Genomic DNA, 12,185 nt, shown 5'->3' on the forward strand with positions numbered 1-12,185 from the left:
ACTACTACCAGCTCGTGGCTGGCAAACTGCGAACTGCTAGCAAGTCTGGCCAATCATATGCATCGCGCGATGAAGCGTCAATGACAAGTAGCCGGTCACTTCACGATCGGCAGGTGGCCGTCTCCCCAACACTTGCCATGAGACGTCCATGGCGCTTGAAGCAACACGATGGACGTGAAAGGGAAAACAAAATAATTAATTAGAGCTACCAGTGAGCGAGATGGCGATCGGAGTCGAGTGCTTTGGTCGAGGCCGGTGCATGGTGCATGTGCGGAGGCCGGAGGCAGAGGAAAGCAGCCAGGGGGAAAGGCCAGGAGAGACGGCGCGTCCGTCCATGGCCCCGGTCGTTTTCTCCTGGGCAGCAAGCTAGCCGGCGTGGCCCGGGGCTCAGCCCGAGACCACCCATGCGTCCCGGCGTCGCTAGCTAGCTGGAGCCCGAGCCCGTACTACAGTAGAGTGACGTGCGGCCAAATGGATCCGTCCCGAACGAACGAACAGGTTTGAACTGACCGAGGTCCGCATCGGCGGCCCCGCCACCGGCACCACGCGAATCTCCAGCCCGGCCAGGCCAATGGCACCCCTCGGGCGCCGAGCACCATGCAAGCAACCCGGCGGCCTCGTGATCCCCAGCGAGCAGAGCAGCCAGCTCCTGCTCCTCTCGCTACCTGCCGCCAAATGTTTGCTAAACTATGTTATCTGTTGGAAACCAGGCTTGTAGGTTCAAACAGTGCAGGAGGCAAGATTATGCGCGAGCGACGCATCTTGAGCTCGACTGGGCTTTTTGAGTTCTTCTTTTTATTATTCAGTTAGACAGGTAGACCACTTTGCGTGCTATTCTCCAAAGTGAGATCAAACTTCATGGAAAATTGCCTGGTTTTCTATTCGAATTTGCATGCTTTTCTACTTTTCTCTCATCAAACATCAAGCACCTGCTCCTTTCACAAAGTTCCTCTCCCAGCTGGTTCATCCAAAACTACTTTCTAGTACTCCCTTCGTTTCAAATTACTTGTCGTAGATATGGATATATCTAGATGTATTTTAGTTATAGATGCATCCATTTCTGCGACGAGTAATTTGGAACGGAGGGAGTATTACGCAGTGATGCATATATTCTGCCTTCTAAATTTCTTTGGGTGTACCGTGTCGTCGTGTCCAACTATTCGGTTTTTCCTTTAATTTGGTACAGTGAGCACACAACTTATATATATCAGGGTTTAGATGCACCAGAATTCTGCCCGCCTCGCCCGTGATTCCCAGCTACGTACCTCAAAGCTACTGCTGCTCATGTTCCGCGTTAATTTACGTTATCGCTTCGAAACCACGCTAGTAGTAGGTTCAAACAGTGTTGGCGCTAATTATGTGTGAGCAAGCACTGTGAGCCCCAAGCCCCGCCCCAAGGATATTTATAATTTGAATCATGCTGGTTTGAGTGTCAAACAACCCTTAAGATGACTCCGTGAATCACGAGATGATGTGTCGGCTCAGTCTCTAAGGGATGCTTACAAGGATAGAGTATGCGTGCACGTGCGCGTGTTCATAGGGTGAGTATATGTGCCCATGTACAACCGTCTGCATTTGTATTGTGTATCCGTAGCCCTGGATATTCTGTTGAATCAGACTTTTCTGGCTAGCGAAACAAGATGATCTACTCGTGCGAGAAAACTAGAGACTTTCTGCTCCTTGGAGATAGCATTCTTTAGAGATGGTTACTATGGAGCTGGTCTGATTTGTAGAATTAAAAACCATAGAAACTGTTTTCTCTCTCGAGTATGTTGCACGCAATTTTTCGAAAGGGAATTCTGCGCTCAGTCTAACATCGCAACAAATTCCCTGATTGTTTTAGAAATTTCTTCCGAGTTTTTGGTGATGTTACAACCAAAAGTACTTCCGCATGTAGTGGTTTATACATTTTAAATTCCTTTAGCATGCAACGTGTTCTCATGTCCAACTGTTTTATTATTTTCATTTATGCGCTATAACAGAATCCTGCAAAACAAAAGGCCCCAAAGGCCGATTTGACACGCTGGAATACTTATAGGAACGTGCTTTCGTTCATGGGGAATAAAATGGCATGTTGCAAATCTGGTTCCAGAGGTTACAACAAACGAAAAAATCCATCCAAAAGGTTACCCGTCCATCGTTGTACAAGGATCAAGATTATGTGCGTACCATCACTTTTGTAGTGATTTAGAGCATGGAAATTAATAGATCCCCATGTGTACTTTACCAATATTTTGAATAGCGCGCTACAAAATATAGCGAGGCCCTTCTCTAAATGCTACACAAGTTATAGCGCGCTAATAGCGTGCTATATTTCAAAATAGCGTTTGGAAAAAAAATCAAATATATCTAGAAATAAAGTATTTAAGCAACTAAATTTTTCATAGGAGCAAGCAATATATGCATAAGGGCCAAATCCAGTACATAAAAATAGTAAATCTCAAACATCAACACTCAACAGCCATAGTTTAAGAGTCTCTAACATGAACAGCCACCGGGGCAGCAACAATACGACACAAAATAACACATGAGTTTTAAGATAGTCTGCATCAATAGCCACCGAAAGGGACAACATTACAACATAGCACAATCAAATTATTCAGAATCACTCACTGGTAAATGCATTTCATCATCTTCCGATTCAGAAGAAGACTCAGCTGATTGCAACTCATCATCACGATAAATAGGAAGCAACTTCTTCTTCTTCCTAGGACGAGATTGAGACACTATCTTTCTTTTTGATGGAGCAACTTCTCCTTCTGATGTTGATTGTGCAACTTGTACATCTTCAGGTTCAACTCCTGTTTGCACTCCTTCAACAGACACAACACCAGTAATCCACTCATTACCTTCATCTTCTACAACATCTACAAATGTGTGGTCCTCAATTGGGTCCCTGTTTTTCATCCCTCTCTTTTCCTTTAGTTTGGAGTTGAACTTGATGAACACAAGGTCTCTCATTTTGTCATGAAGTAGCCTACTGCGTATTTTTGTGTGAATCTGTAGGTGATGGGATTAGAGCATTGATTTCTTAGTATGAAAAAACAAGTAAACAAATGCAAGAAAAGTATGGCAAAGATACTGGGTTGTCCTTCTAATGTGACAATAAACAAGTTGACATATGGCATGCATCTTTCTGACCTGCTGAAAAACACTGAAATTCCTCTCACAAGCCGAGGAGCTGCATGTCAAACTCAAAATCCGCATCGCCAATACCCTGAGATTTGGTGCACTTGACCCATGATTGGACCACCAATCAGCTTCATTAAGAGTAAAAATCGGAGTTAAGAAACCATTGCAAGTTCTGATATGAGAATGGAGAAAAAGTTAAAATGTAAATATGCACCTGGATCAAAGTTTTTGTTTTTCCGCTGCCTTTTAGCAATGTCTCTTCCAAATGACCCCTCTTCACCTTGATATGCCTTAAGTTCATCTGTGATTTTGTCTTGAAGGTGAACATCTTCCACCATTTTTCCCATGCAACTGACAACCCCATCTTTAAATGTTGGATCCAACCAAATTTGTAGCTTGTTTTCATAAAAGTAGTATGGATTTAAGTAGTGGCCTCTTCAATTTGTTGTCCCATCTTTTATCCACTATATCCAACACTTCTTGAAAACAAGATTCTTGTTGTTCATTTTCAAACTTGGCTGAGATCTCTTTCTTTGCATCCAAAAAGGCGCCGTATATGAATCCCATAGCTGGTACATCACTGTCCATTCTCCTCGGCAAGTTAGCCAATGGTTCAAAGAACTTCACGGCAATATCTACTCCTCTCCAGAAAAAATCAGAGCGCACAGTCTTGTTGGCTTCCCTTCCTTTAACCTTTTTTAGATAGCCCATTTCATCAAGTTGATCTGATCTAAATAGCTTCTGGAGTTGCTTCTTGTTATCCAATATGCTCTTCAAGTTTAAGTATGCTGTAGCAAACCTAGTAATACCGGACCTAACCAAATCTTTCCCAAGGAACTCCCTCATTAGGCTCAAAACCCTTGTGTGTGCATAAAGGAAAACTGTCACAGCTCTAGCTTTTGTAATAGTGGAGTCAACTGATGGCAGCTTACCGACGTCCTCTAGCATCAAATCAATACAATGGGCAGCACAACCATTCCAGAATATGCTGGGCCGCTTTGCATTCAACAATGTAGATGCTGCTTGATTCACACTTGCATTATCAGTCACCACTTGAACTACATGTTCATCCCCAATCTCTTCAATGCAATCATCTACAAGGTCAAAGATGTACTTGCCATCTTTCTTCACAGCTGAACAATCAAAAGAATCGAGAAAAACCACACCATATGCACTATGGACTACCAAATTCATTACCCCTCTTCCTCTTATGTCGGTCCACGCATCTGTCATGATTGTACATCCAGTGAGCTCCCAAGCTTCCCTGTGAGCCTTGAAGGATTCCATCACTTTCTTCTTCCTCTTCTTCAAGAATGGGCCACCCATTTCATAAGGACTAGGACCTGGCAAGTCTTCGTCGTATTGTCCAATTGACTGAAGCATAAGGGAAAAGCTTGGAAGTGTGACTGAATTGAAGGGAATGCATGCTTCATAGAAGAACTGGCATATGTACTCACAAGCACGGTTCCTTTTCTTCAATCTCTCCTCAGTTGTCAGCTTTAATTGAATGCTCTCACTAGATTTTGCCTTCCTTGCAGCTATAGCATCTTCAGGTGATAGTTGGCAGAATTTTTCCATAGGCCCACCTGAGGATTTAGATGTTTTGCCTCTCGCTGACTTAAGCATAACAACAGAATTTCTTCTGCCATCCTCATCACTTGAACCTTCCCCCTCTGAGTGGCTCAAGTCCACTTCACTTCTAATCCTCTTCTGCTCTGAAATTTTTGCTGCCTTTTTATCACCCTTCTTTGTCAAAAACTCAGTCATTTCATCCCTTACATCAGCTGGCACTTTTGTACAGGGAACAACACCGGAAGTTGGAATGTTTGCAAGGTGGAGCTTGATTCGAGTAATACCATTGGTGTACACATGATGACAGAAAATGCACTTCAAAGAATTCCTCTTGTTTTCATCAGGACAAATGCAATATTTCCATCCTGGGTCTTTTGATTTCACATTCACAACGGCAGCTTCTCCTTGTACCGTTGATGCTGCGCTTGAAGCACCAACGCCTACAATCAGACAAATTATATATCAAATTAGCAATGCCTACGTCTTCAGTGCAGTACATATATCTTTAGTATAGAGTAAAATCGGCCCATCCAAGCATTAACACAAGTTACTCTTGTTACTATAGTTCAGTTCAGTACCATATGGCCTGAGAACTCAGATACACACAAATATACATAGTTAATTAGTCAAACTGTAAACCATATTGAGGAAATCAACATCTTTCTATGAATATACAGGGATCTCCTTCTGAATCCTACTTCCCTTTGTTGGTGCTCTTGTCGGCATTCATTTGGTGGTGCTCTTGCCAGCGGCATAGCAAGAGACGGGGAGGGCATGGAGATGGCTCAAGGGAAAGTGGGTATGCGACGGTGTGGATGCTTGATTACCTGGTGGTTGACTTGCCGACGGTGCGGTTGACATCGCCCGTCGGTGTAGGATGGAGTCGAGATGGAGGACGTTGCCGCGGCGAGATGATGCTGTTGCCGCTGCTCAAGATATTGCCGCCGCGCTGATGACTAGATCTTGCCGCTGCCTGCGCTCACGACCAGATGTTGCCGTCGCCGTCGTCGCCGCCGGCGCCGCCGCCGCTCATCTGGGCTGGGAACTGGGAAGGGGATGAGAAGTGAGAACTAGGGTTAGCCGGTTAGGTCTCGTGGGAGAATATGTGAGAAAGCTAGTGGTCGGTCGTGGGTTGGTTTTGGGCTTTTGGCCTGCTGGGCTGCTCAAGATATTGCCGCCGCCGTTCATCTGCATGTTGTAACGTTGTAACATTACAAATTTATAGCGTGTGTAGCGCGCTAATTACGCGATTAGCGCCGTAGCGTCCGATTTTGCCAAAACGTAACGTCTCCCTTCCAAATATGCTATAACCGCGTTATAACGGCGAAATAGCGCGCTATTTAAAATATTACCACAATGAATTTGAATTCCGAGTATTCTTTTACTTCAATAGGTAGTACATTATTCCCCACACACACAAAAAAGAACCACCAATATAAAATTTGGTAGGTTCTATCGTTCTATTGAGTATTGATACCACCAATGATTGTCATCCGACAGTAACATCATATGCTCCATTCAAGTACGTACATTTCCATAACCAACATAATTATTTCAGAATGTTCTTTTGATTTTTTGGTGGTGTAACCAAAACTACTTTGTCATGCAGTAGTGTCTGCCTATCTTTTTTTACTTCATTTATATGTTACCAGAACCTTTTAAATCCATTAACAAAAAAGAAAAATCATGAAAAAAAATCAAAGGTCGATTTGACACACTGGAATATTATTGGAACATGTGTTGGTTCCTGGAGAATAAAATGGTACGTAGCAAACCCGGATCCGGAAGTTGTTAACAAATTGAAGAAATCCAACAAAAGGTTACTTGTCAGTCGTGGTACAAGGAACACAATTATGTATTTAATAAAACCTCTTTTGAGTGAATTCATCATGGAAATTTGATAGATCCCCTTATATGTACTTTACCATAACCAATTGAATTTTGGGTCTTTTTGACTTTGATAACCAGTACCGATATTCCCCACACAAGAAATAACTATAGACAATGCATAACTTGAGTGGTTCTGATATTCTCCTGAGTATTGATGCCACCAATCATTGTCATGCAACAGTAAGCACGCCATGTTGCATTTCTATTGTTCTGTTTGGCATATTTCCATAACCAACAGTAGTGCTCCCAGCAATGGCACATCTCGGGCGCCGAGCACCAAACAACCCGGCGGCCTCGTGATCCCCAGTAAGCCGCTAACTCCTGCTCCTCTTGCGACCTGCAGCTAAATGTTTGTTACATTATTTTATCTGTTCGAAACCAGGCTTGTAGGTTCAAACAGTGCAGGAGGCAAGATTATGTGTGAGCGGGCATCTTGAGCCTGAGTGCGCATTTATTACACAATTTAATTCGAAGAGGGAGGATTCTATATGAATTTGAAGAGGGAGGACTCTATTTTGTTGAAATTGTTTTCTTTTCGTAGACCTCGCTTTATTTGTTGGATTTGAGATTATCTTTTTATTCTTTAGGTAGACTACTTTGCATGCTAGTAGTTTTTTCTAAAGTGATATCAAACCTCATGGAAAAATTCCCGCGTCTCTATTGGAATTTTCTTACTTTTCTAGTTTTCTCTCATCAAACACCTACTTATTTTAGGAAGTTCCTCTGTGTGCTCCCAGGTTCAACCAAAACAACTTTTCGTCACGCAGTGGTGCATATACTCTACATTCTAAATTTCTTTAGGCACTTGATGCTTCTGTTGGAAATATGCCCTAGAGGCAATAATAAAAGCATTATTATTATATTTCCTTGTTCATGATAATTGTATTTATTCATGCTATAATTGTGTTATCAGGAAATCATAATACATGTGTGAATAATAGACACCAACATGTCCCTAGTAAGCCTCTAGTTGACTAGCTCGTTGATCAACAGATAGTCATGGTTTCCTGACTATGGACATTGGATGTCATTGATAACGAGATCACATCATTAGGAGAATGATGTGATGGACAAGACCCAATCCTAAACATAGCACAAGATCGTATAGTTCGTTTGCTAGAGTTTTCCAATGTCAAGTATCTTTTCCTTAGACCATGAGATCGTGTAACTCCCGGATACCGTAGGAGTGCTTTGGGTGTACCAAACGTCACAACGTAACTGGGTGACTATAAAGGTATACTACGGGTATCTCCGAAAGTGTCTGTTGGGTTGACACGGTTTAAGACTGGGATTTGTCACTCCGTATGACGGAGAGGTATCACTGGGCCCACTCGGTAATGCATCATCATAATGAGCTCAAAGTGACCAAGTGTCTGGTCACGGGATCATGCATTACGGTACGAGTAAAGTGACTTTTTGGTAACGAGATTGAACGAGGTATTGGGATACCGACGATCGGATCTTGGGCAAGTAACATACCGATTGACAAAGGGAATTGTATACGGGGTTGCTTGAATTCTCGACATCGTGGTTCATCCGATGAGATCATCGAGGAGCATGTGGGAGCCAACATGGGTATCCAGATCCCGCTGTTGGTTATTGACCGGAGAGCGATCTCGGTCATGTCTACATGTCTCCCGAACCCGTAGGGTCTACACACTTAAGGTTCGGTGACGCTAGGGTTGTAGGGATATGTATATGCAGTAACCCGAATGTTGTTCAGAGTCCCGGATGAGATCCCGGACGTCACGAGGAGTTCCGGAATGGTCCGGAGGTAAAGAATTATATATAAGAAGTGCTATTTCGGCCATCGGGACAAGTTTCGGGGTCACCGGTTTTGTACCGGGACCACCGGAAGGGTCCCGGGGGTCCACCGGGTGGGGCCACCTATCCCGGAGGGCCCCATGGGCTGAAGTGGGAAGGGATCCAGCCCAAAGTGGGCTGGGGCGCCACTTCCCCCTAGGGCCCATGCGCCTAGGGTGGGGGAAACCCTAAAGGAAGAGTCCTAGGAGGGGAAGGCACCTCCTAGGTGCCTTGGGGAGGAGGGATTCCTCCCCTTGGCCGCACCCCCCTAGGAGATTAGATCTCCTAGGGCCGGCGCCCCCCCCCCTTGGCCCTCCTATATATAGTGGGGAGATGGAGGACTTCTTACCTTGATCTTTGGTGCCTCCCTCTCCCTCTCCAACACCTCCTCCTCCTCCATAGTGCTTGGCGAAGCCCTACCGAAGTACTGCAGCTCCATCAACACTACGCCGTCGTGCTGCTGCTGGAGCCATCTCCCTCAACCTCTCCTTCCCCCTTGCTGGATCAAGAAGAAGAAGACGTTACGCTGACCGTACGTGTGTTGAACGCGGAGGTGTCGTCCGTTCAGCGCTAGGATCTCCGGTGATTTGGATCACGTCGAGTACGCATTCCTCATCCCCGTTCTTTGAACGCTTCCGCGCGTGATCTACAAAGGTATGTAGATGCAATCCAACCGCTCGTTGCTAGATGAACTCCTAGATGGATCTTGGTGAAACCGTAGGAAAATTTTTGTTTTCTGCAACGTTCCCCAACAGTGGTATCAGAGCTAGGTCTATGCGTAGTTCTCTTGCACGAGTAGAACACAATTTGTTGTGGGTGTTGATGTTGTCAACTTTCTTGCGGCTACTAGTCTTATCTTGCTTCAACGGTATTGTGGGATGAAGCGGCCCGGACCAACCTTACACGTACGCTTACGTGAGACCGGTTCCACCGACTAACATGCACAAGTTGCATAAGGTGGCTGGCGGGTGTCTGTCTCTCCTACTTTAGTTGGAGCGGATTCGATGAAAAGGGTCCTTATGAAGGGTAAATAGAAGTTGACAAATCACGTTGTGGCTTTCACGTAGGTAAGAAAACGTTCTTGCTAGAACCCTACTTCAGCCACGTAAAACTTGCAACAACAATTAGAGGACGTCTAACTTGTTTTTGCAGCAAGTGCTTTGTGATATGATATGGCCAAAGTTGTGATGAATGATGAATGATCTATATGTGATGTATGAGATGTTCATGCTATTGTAATAGGAATCACGACTTGCATGTCGATGAGTATGACAACCGGCAGGAGCCATAGGAGTTGTCTATATTTTTTTGTATGACCTGCGTGTCATTGAGAAACGCCATGTAAATTACTTTACTTTATTGCTAAACGCGTTAGCCATAGTAGTAGAAGTAATAGTTGGCGAGCAACTTCATGGAGACACGATGATGAAGATCATGATGATGGAGATCATGGTGTCATGCCGGTGACAAGATGATCATGGAGCCCCAAGATGGAGATCAAAGGAGCTATGTGATATTGGCCATATCATGTCACTATTATTATTTGATTGCATGTGATGTTTATCATGTTTTTGCATCTTGTTTGCTTAGAACGACGGTAGTAAATAAGATGATCCCTCATAATAATTTCAAGAAAGTGTTCCCCCTAACTGTGCACCGTTGCGACAGTTCGTTGTTTCGAAGCACCACGTGATGATCGAGTGTGATAGATTCTAACGTTCACATACAACGGGTGTAAGACAGATTTACACATGCAAAACACTTAGGTTGACTTGACGAGCCTAGCATGTACAGACATGGCCTCGGAACACAGAAGACCGAAAGGTCGAGCATGAGTCGTATAGAAGATACGATCAACATGAAGATGTTCACCGACGTTGACTAGTCCGTCTCACGTGATGATCGGACACGGCCTAGTTAACTCGGATCATGTTATACTTAGATGACTGGAGGGATGTCTATCTAAGTGGGAGTTCATTGAATAATTTGATTAGATGAACTTAATTATCATGAACTTAGTCTAAAATCTTTACAATATGTCTTGTAGATCAAATGGCCAACGTAGTCCTCAACTTCAACGCGTTCCTAGAGAAAACCAAGCTGAAAGACGATGGCAGCAACTACACGGACTGGGTCCGGAACCTGAGGATCATCCTCATAGCTGCCAAGAAAGATTATGTCCTACAAGCACCGCTAGGTGACGCACCTGTTCTCCCTGCAGAACAAGACGTTATGAACGCTTGGCAGGCACGTACCGATGACTACTCCCTCGTTCAGTGCAGCATGCTTTACAGCTTAGAGCCAGGGCTCCAAAAGCGTTTTGAGAGACACGGAGCATATGAGATGTTCGAAGAGCTGAAAATGGTTTTCCAAGCTCATGCCCGGGTCGAGAGATATGAAGTCTCCGACAAATTCTTCAGCTGTAAGATGGAGGAAAATAGTTCTGTCAGTGAGCACATACTCACAATGTCTGGGTTACATAACCGCTTGACTCAGCTGGGAGTTAATCTCCCGGATGACGCGGTCATTGACAGAATCCTCCAGTCGCTTCCACCGAGCTACAAGAGCTTTGTGATGAACTTCAATATGCAGGGGATGGAAAAGACCATTCCTGAAGTATTTGCAATGCTGAAATCAGCAGAGGTAGAAGTCAAAAAGGAACATCAAGTGTTGATGGTGAATAAAACCACTAAGTTTAAGAAAGGTAAGGGTAAGAAAACCTTCAAGAAAGACGGCAAAGGAGTTGCCGCGCCCGGCAAACAAGCTGCCAGGAAGAAGCCAAAGAATGGACCTAAGCCCAAGACTCAGTGCTTTTATTACAAGGAAAGTGGTCACTGGAAGCGGAACTGCCCAAAATACTTAGCGGACAAGAAGCCCGGCAAAACGAAAGGTATATGTGATATACATGTAATTGATGTGTACCTTACCAGTACTCGTAGTAGCTCCTGGGTATTTGATACCGGTGCAGTTGCTCACATTTGTAACTCAAAGCAGGAGCTGCGGAATAAGCGGAGACTGGCGAAGGACGAGGTGACGATGCGCGTCGGGAATGGTTCCAAGGTCGATGTGATCGCCGTCGGCACGCTACCTCTACATTTACCTACGGGATTAGTTTTGAACCTCAATAATTGTTATTTAGTGGCAAGTTTGAGCATGAACATTGTATCAGGATCTCGTTTAATACGAGATGGCTACTCATTTAAATCCGAAAATAATGGTTGTTCTATTTATATGAGAGATATGTTTTATGGTCATGCTCCGATGGTAAATGGTTTATTCTTAATGAATCTCGAGCGTAATGCTACACATATTCATAGTGTGAGTACCAAAAGATGTAAGATTGATAATGATAGTCCCACATACTTGTGGCATTGCCGCCTTGGTCACATTGGTGTCAAACGCATGAAGAAACTCCATGCAGATGGACTTTTGGAGTCTCTTGATTATGAATCATTTGACACATGCGAACCATGCCTCATGGGCAAAATGACCAAGACTCCGTTCTCTGGAACAATGGAGCGAGCAACCAACTTATTGGAAATCATACATACTGATGTGTGCGGTCCAATGAGTGTTGAGGCTCGCGGTGGCTATCGTTATGTTCTCACCCTCACTGATGACTTGAGTAGATATGAGTATATCTACTTAATGAAACACAAGTCTGAAACCTTTGAAAAGTTCAAGGAATTTCAGAGTGAGGTTGAGAATCAACGTGATAGAAAAATCAAGTTTCTACGATCAGATCGTGGGGGAGAATACTTGAGTCACGAGTTTGGCACACACTTAAG

General features: G+C 44.2%; 1 pseudogene; it reads right to left on the reverse strand.

Annotated features, from left to right (window-relative positions):
- Window positions 1-2,572: 2,572 nt before the first annotated feature.
- On the reverse strand, window positions 2,573-5,737 carry LOC147992895 (uncharacterized; annotated as a pseudogene).
- Window positions 5,738-12,185: the final 6,448 nt, after the last annotated feature.

This window comes from Triticum urartu, chromosome 1A (genome assembly GCF_056163025.1).
Source record: "Triticum urartu cultivar PI428250 chromosome 1A, HENAU_Tu73, whole genome shotgun sequence".
Lineage (NCBI taxonomy): Eukaryota > Viridiplantae > Streptophyta > Magnoliopsida > Poales > Poaceae > Triticum > Triticum urartu.